The sequence below is a fragment of the Elaeis guineensis genome, chromosome 4 (genome assembly GCF_000442705.2).
Source record: "Elaeis guineensis isolate ETL-2024a chromosome 4, EG11, whole genome shotgun sequence".
NCBI classification, from domain to species: Eukaryota; Viridiplantae; Streptophyta; class Magnoliopsida; order Arecales; family Arecaceae; genus Elaeis; species Elaeis guineensis.
In genome coordinates, this window is record NC_025996.2 from 125,351,567 (window position 1) to 125,358,946 (window position 7,380).

The 7,380-nt window shown below is 39.1% G+C and overlaps 1 non-coding gene across 1 annotated transcript; it reads right to left on the reverse strand.

Moving 5' to 3' along the window:
* Positions 1–2,683: 2,683 nt before the first annotated feature.
* Positions 2,684–2,764, reverse strand: TRNAL-AAG (transfer RNA leucine (anticodon AAG)). Its single transcript has one exon. It is a non-coding gene; the product is annotated as a tRNA-Leu (tRNA).
* Positions 2,765–7,380: the final 4,616 nt, after the last annotated feature.

Consider the following 7,380-nt stretch of genomic DNA (forward strand, 5'->3'; position numbering starts at 1 on the left):
TCTACTTGAAGTTCTTCAAAGATGGTAACTTTCTAGTATTGGTATTGTATGTAGATGATATGCTTATAGCATGCAAAGAAAGGACAATGATTAATGAGCTCAAGAAAGATTTGGGCCAAGCCTTTGAAGTGAAAGACCTCAGACTGGCATGTCAAATTCTTGGTATGCAGGTTTGGCAGGATAGGCAAAATGGCACGTTATCATTTTTACAAAAGAGATTTGTGGAGAAGTTATTTGAAAAGTTTAGTATGAGCAAAGAAAAGGTGAGGACATCATTTGCATCTTAGTTTAAGTTGTCTTTGGAGCAATATCCTAAGATAGAGGATGAAAAAAAATGGATAGATCGAGTTCCTTATGCTATTGTAGTAGATAGCTTAATGTTTGCTATGGTGTGCACGAGGTTGAATATTACTTATGCGGTTGGCGTTCTTAGCTGATTTATGGCAAATCCCGAGAAGATATATTGGGAGGCAGTAAAGTGGGTACTTCATTACTTAAGAGGGACTAGTGATTATACAATTACTTATAGCAAGAGCTCAAGTTCAATACAAGGTTATGTGGATGCAAATTTTATTGGTGATCTTGATAAGAGAAAATTGACAATGGATTATGTATTTCAAAATGAGAATGATCCAATTAGTTGGATGTCTAAGCTCCAAGTGACGGTTGCTTTGCCGAATATAGAGGCTGAGTACATGCACTAACGGAAGCAAGGAAGCGTTTGTAACTTCAAGACTTGATGAAAGAGCTTACTATAAAGATGGTTCCCATGATATTGCTATGTGATAGTATGAGTGTTATATGTTTGGTAAAGAATCCGATTTATCACAAAAAGATCAAATATATTGATGTGTATTCTATGACATCTGAAAGGTCATTGAAGATGATAAGATGAGAATGCTGAAGGTAGGCACTCATAAGAATGTAGCCGATATGCTTACGAACCCGATGTGAGTAGAGAAATTAAAATAGAATCTATTTTCTTTGGGCTTCAAGATGAAAGGAGCATAGAGGCACATGATTGGCATAGAGATATGGAGAATGGTGACTTTGCTATCAAGGTGGAAATTGTTGGATTTGGTGATATCAAATTCACCAATTAACTTATTGGACTTACTTGATGTATTAGCTACTTGGGCTAAGGTGGGTTAGTAAAAGAGAGATTCTATTGTATTGACTGAGATGAGGTCTTCTCTTGAGTATTTTCTTTTCTTAGAGTAGAGAAAAGAAGTAAGGAAAGATTTTTGGTGGTGGTGAGTTCTTTTGTTCTTCTTGCTTGTCCAAGCTTTCAAGGTTAATTGGAAGGGTTCCTAAAGCATTTTGAAGTGGGCTTCACAGGATCGAAAGGGTGTTTAGGAGGTGTAATAAGAAGAGGATTTTTCATTGAAAAGTAGTAAGCCCATTATTATAGAGTGGTAATCTCTTTCTAAACTTTTGTAATCTTCCAAATTGATTGTGGATTTTGATCTTCTCTATGCCCATGGACATAGCTCGGTAGTAGGTGAACCATATAATTTTTTGTGTTGTGTTGTTGTGCTTGTAGCTCTCTTTGATTTTCTTCTTTCTCTATATTCTTATATATCTTGATCGTAGGTAGTTTGATTCAATTTACTAGTTCATTAGTAAGTTGTGATCTTATTATTTGGATTCCACCATTGCCATCCCCTACACTCTTAAACTCAACTTCCAATTCTATCTCAGTCAATTCTTACTACTGTCTTAGAGTTGAAGTCCATCATTCCATCTTAATTGGCATTCTTCTTTGCAATCATAGTTGTGCAAGACTATTTTCTTTCATTAATAACAATTATTCATCCCATCTCAACCAATGCCTTCTGTCTTTAATCACAATCATCCATAACTTTTACTCAAGCATATGGCACATATAGAGATCTAGTATTTAATAATTAGAAGAATATTGCCATTGTAACCAAAATTAGCTTAAATAGATCTAAAATGGACCTTACAGGTTATATAGGAATTTGGTTAATTATTGCTTTTTCTCCTTAGTAAGCTACATGATAGGAGTAAGTTATCATACAATCGAAACTTAAGATGGTACACTAATTCCTACTCTTAATGGACTATCGATGGACAATGCTAGCGAGAAAATTAGCACATTTTTAGCTTCTAAATAGCATTTTGTGTTTGTCCAAAAGGAAAATTAAAAAAATCAAGCACATGATATTTCATCCCAAATTAAACCCAAATGCCTTTAACTACTAGTGTAACAATCATTTTTATGAAATATATATTAGTTTAAAATAATCAATTTGAAAAGGTATATCTACAAAATATATTCATTGATGGTGGAACTTTTTTTATTGAACTTACGTTTCCCCCAGGTTTTAGATGTTCTTATTCTATTAATTTGTTTGCTCCTACATATTTTTTTGTTTGACCGGAAAAGAAAAGCAAAAAGTGTTAAGGCTTGAGGATTGGACTCAAAATTCATTTTGAACACTTTTTCAATGTTGATATAAAAATGTTTTGGGGGAACTATAATTTAGTTTTTGAAAAGATATCACAAGATATATTTTGAATATTATATTTTGATGTTAGACGTGAGGATTAAGCTCAAGATATCTTAAATACCATTTAATGCTAGAAAAAAAAAAAAAAAAACTTTCTTTAGAAAAATTATAAAGGAGAAAAATAATTTTAAAGTTTAAACGTTAATTGTTGTTGAGAGTGGGATTTGAACCCACGCCCTTTCGGACCAGAACCTTAATCTGGCGCCTTAGACCAACTCGGCCATCTCAACTACTTAATCTTGGGTACATTTTTTTAATTATAATTTAAATAGAGACCACAATTTAACAGATGACAACAACATCAAGACAGTGAGTATAGGATTGGTCATCCAGTCCACGAGGAGAAAATTAAAGGAACGAACATGCTAAATCTTCAAATAGTTTATTTTTCTCTTAATGATTTATATTTTTCTAACCGTTAGTTTTTAACTTCTCTAATAGTTCTTATAACTACTTAGGTAGGTTATGGTCCACACAAAAATGCTATTATTTTAAGATTATAAGGATGGAGTTTTCTGCTCAGAAGAGAATTTCATTTGAGTCACGAAAGAATAAATCCACGTAGTTTGAAGATATGATATCACAAAGATAAGATAAGATTTGCTCAGTTTAAGCTTTATAAACATTCAGAAATAAGGCATACTTGACTAACAACTGAGACATCTCATTACCATGATAAGGGATGTGGGAGAACAAAACTATAACTATATTTTAGTAAAAAAAAGATAATCATTAAGAACCCCAACATCATTATCAAAAATATTTCTTTTTGTGCAATCCATATATAATAACTATTGTTGCTTGTTTTTATTGAGGTCGAAAGATGGGCAACTGGCCTTATGCGGTGGTGCTTGAGTGACATGTAAAACAAGTCCAAACTGGACGTTTTCACTTCAATGAGGACCTTCTAATGCTCAAGTCAAATTTCAGAGAACAAAGAGAGCAACAACAAGTTCTATGAGAGGGACTACTTACTTGGGTCCTCGGAACTTTTGTCATTTATAGAAGATGTGGTTGGATAACCGTGAGAACATGCAGTTTCGGGGTTATCGGGTTATTGGACATACTGTTAATGAGTGAGATATTCTAATCTTTATCTGCTCCTGCAAACTATCTGCTCTCGTGAGATCATGGAGAGTTAGTAACGTCCGAGCTTGTCCACAGGATAGACAGCTGCTGCACATGCTAGGAAACTGATGGGTCAAGGCAACGGAGGGGCTCACGTGCCAGATAGGCCGCATAACTGATTGGATAAAAATGGGTCTGCTTTATATACCTTAGCTCGGTATTTGGATTGGCAACCACAAAGATAGCTCAGTGATCTGAGGCATCAATGGTAGTACAACAAATTCAAGATATCCATGATACCACCATAATACTATCCCTTACTCCTGAGTCTGAGAATCAGATGAAAGGAGTACTCTGAAAGTTGTACCTTGGATCTGGAAATGTGCATTTTCATGCCTTCACATGTCCCAACATTTAAGGTTGATGACGTCAGCTCGGTGCTATTGTCACAAATGATCACGATTGATGGGACCACACAGCTGGCAGTTTTCTCAAGCATTTAATTTCTCTGACGGTGGCTTTTTGTCTTCACCTTTGTCCTCTTTTAAATCTAATTTTCGGGTGTACAGAGAAGACGATCGTAAAGCCTTTCCACTCCGGACTTTTGCTGCGACTTTTGGGGCAAGATGAATCCAGAGCTCGTGAAGAAGCTCAAATTAGTGTCAGTCTGAAAAAGGCAGGCCAAAGTTCCATCTACGGGTCCTCCAGCTCCAGTGAGTAGCAATATCAAAGTTTCAGCCACTGAGCCAACTCCCGCAGCTGTGGAGGATGAAAATCTCCCTTTAATCATTGAATCTATAGCTCAACCATCGAAGGCCGTAGTGGGAGCTCCAACAGAGGAGGTCTTAACGAAGGAGACTTTGGTGGAGGGCATGCAGGCAATGGAGACGGTCGATCATCCAGAAAAGGTTCTGGTGATGGTGATAGAAGTCGGGAATCCTTTGGAGCAGACGATCCTTATCCCGTGTCTTCCCCCGGCCATTTCCTAAGTAGGTCCCTCACAACCGGCGCCTTCCGCTCCATCCACAAAGGAGAATCTTGAATCCGCGATGGAGTTTCTGAGAAACTTTTTTTCTCCTATTGAGAAGTAGTTCCTGGGCGAGCAGAGTGCTCAACAGTGGATGATGGGTGCCCTCAGATCTCTTGTCCAGATAAGGATTTTTCGGGTCTTTTCTCTTGATCTCTGGTAATTTGCAGTATCTTATGGTTTGGTATAAACTTTGTATAGGTTGGGCATTATCCGACTAACTTTGTCAACTCCACCTCTAACGCTTCAATGCTAGACTTTACAGCAGCGAAAGGAGAAAATTGACTAGCTGAAATATCTTTTAGTGCAGGAAGAGAAGACTGATGCCGAGCTGACCAAAGAGCTCAACTCTTTTGAAGAGGCCCTTCGAGAAGCCCAAGAAACAATCGATCATCATGATGATGAGATTAAAAAAGCTAAAGAGAGGATTAAAGACCTTGAGAGGCAAAGGTCTAGGGCTGAAAGAGATTGACATCAAGCCCTCGATGATGTAGAGCGCCTGAGGAAGATAGAGCGAGCCGCAGAGAAAGGATGCCTCAGAGGGACGAAGATTCTGCATTCAAGGGGATTAAAGTGACCCTGGAGCTGCCTGCACCTTAGGCCGAACTTCAGGAGGCTCTATCGAAAGTGGAGCACCTGAAGAAGAAGGTGAAGGATAAAAGAGAGAGCATGGATCTCCTCTATCACCGACTTATGGATCAGGAGCTTCTGACTAAAAAGGCTCAGATAAGAATAGATCGACTGGCAAAAAAAGGAACCAACATTATAAATGAGGCCTGCAAATTTGCGTTCTCTACTGGCTTCGAGAGGTGCAAAATAATGACTCGAACGCACCTCCCTGCTACCAGCATTGAACTTCTGCAACCTAGTCTCTCGGATAAAAGTCTGAAGGCTGTGATCTCGGAGAGTATAGGAAAATTCGCAAGAGCATCCCAGCATCTTGTCGAACCGAGCAAAGTTGATGCAGCCACTCAAACAGAAGAGGCTGCTGGCATGAAGAAAAGTCACTTCAAATCTAGGCGCCTTGATGATGCTCTGAGGCAATAATGTATTTTTTCTTTTTATAACCTGAACCATATAATCATTTTGGCGCAAATGAATAAAGTTCATTTTTGTGTCATTACCATTCATAGTGCTCGAATGAATGAGTGTAAATCATATTCCAAGCCATGTCGGTTGAATTCTGATCTATACTAAAAATTTAATCATGATTCGAACCATAAGGCATAATCTGAACCACAATCTGAGCTATAGTCCAAGCTATAATGACTTGTATCTATTGTGTAGGTTCTAGAAGGAATTGAAATTCAACCTGCATCCATGTGGCAAGTACCTCCACACATCCGTGCATGTCTCTTCGAAAGTGGCATAGAGCATGATTTTTCTATCGCTCACATTAACTACCATTTCGATGGCAGGCACTGTACTCGACTGGTGACCACCACGTGTCAAGCACATGTTAAAACCTCATCTGCCATGCCTCCGATCATTAATGCTATGAGAAAGAGGATCGTCAAGAGATCTTTTAAAGTAGGGATTATTTAAACCCCAGATGAGACAGGCTTTTAGGGTTTTTGATTGTCTTTTTCTTCCTTTACTCCTACTTTCTTTCATCGTAGGTTCTTCTCCTCTTTTGCATCTATAGTTTTCTTCTTTTCTTGCAAAAGGGGAATGGCTTCTAAGGACTCCGATTTCATCTCGTTGGAATTTCAGTCTAAGATGATGAAGAGGGATGTGGTATTGCTTCACGAGCAGTTTCAGATTCCTTCTGCATTTCAACTGGAGATTCCATAGCCAAATGATCGGATTTGCCAACCTCCCCTAGGCTGGATCAACCTATGAGGAGTGCTTTCAGGCTGGGCTGAGGCTTCCTCTCCACCCCTTTTTTGTTGCTCTCTTCCAATACCTTAAGATATCGCCATATTCGGTAGTCCCAAATTCATGACGGCATATATGCAGTTTTACTGCAGTGTGCATATTAGCTAGGATTGATCCCAGTATCGTACTTTTTTGTTTCTTCTTCAATCTCAAGAGGCATCTTGGAGTGTGAGGGTGGTGGTATGTGTCATCTCGAAAGAGGAAAGACATTCGTCCATTGATTTGGGATGCTCTTCCATTGTCTATAGTTGGAAGGAGCACTTCATATTCATCTCCAAGACGTTCGGTGAAGATTGTAGATTTGTCGCATGGGGCAACTCTCAGGAAGCTACGCTAAAGGAGTCTGCATTGGATCAGTGCCTAAGGCTGGAGCTAGAGACCTTGCGCAACTTTAAGTTCCCGAAGCTGAAAGAGCTTTTATCAAAGTAGATCTTATTCAATGTCGGTATTAGTCAAGCCGCTCCTTAAGGTGCATACGGATCTCCTATCTCAAAGTCTTATGTTCCATAATTTGTGCTTTACATTAACCTGATTATCTTGGCTGCAGAGATGGAGCCGAGCCTGCCGAAGAAGTTGGAAAAGAAAATCCATCGAAAGAGGACAGCTAAGCCTATGGGCGGTCAGAGCATCCGCCTTAAGAGTCTTCCTATGTTGTGGGCTCTTGGGTCGGAGGGACCTGAACCTCCTCACTCCAGCGACTTTAGAATCATGAGGGTTCAATCTCGTTCGTCTACTGCCTCAGCTTCTGATGGAGATCGAAGAAGCCAAACAGACCAAGTCCCTGAAGAGGCAATTTCGAGCCAATCAGAAGAAGTAATTCGGAGCCAACCGACCCCTCAAGTCGTCGACTCTTCTCCAGAAGAGGTGCCAGCA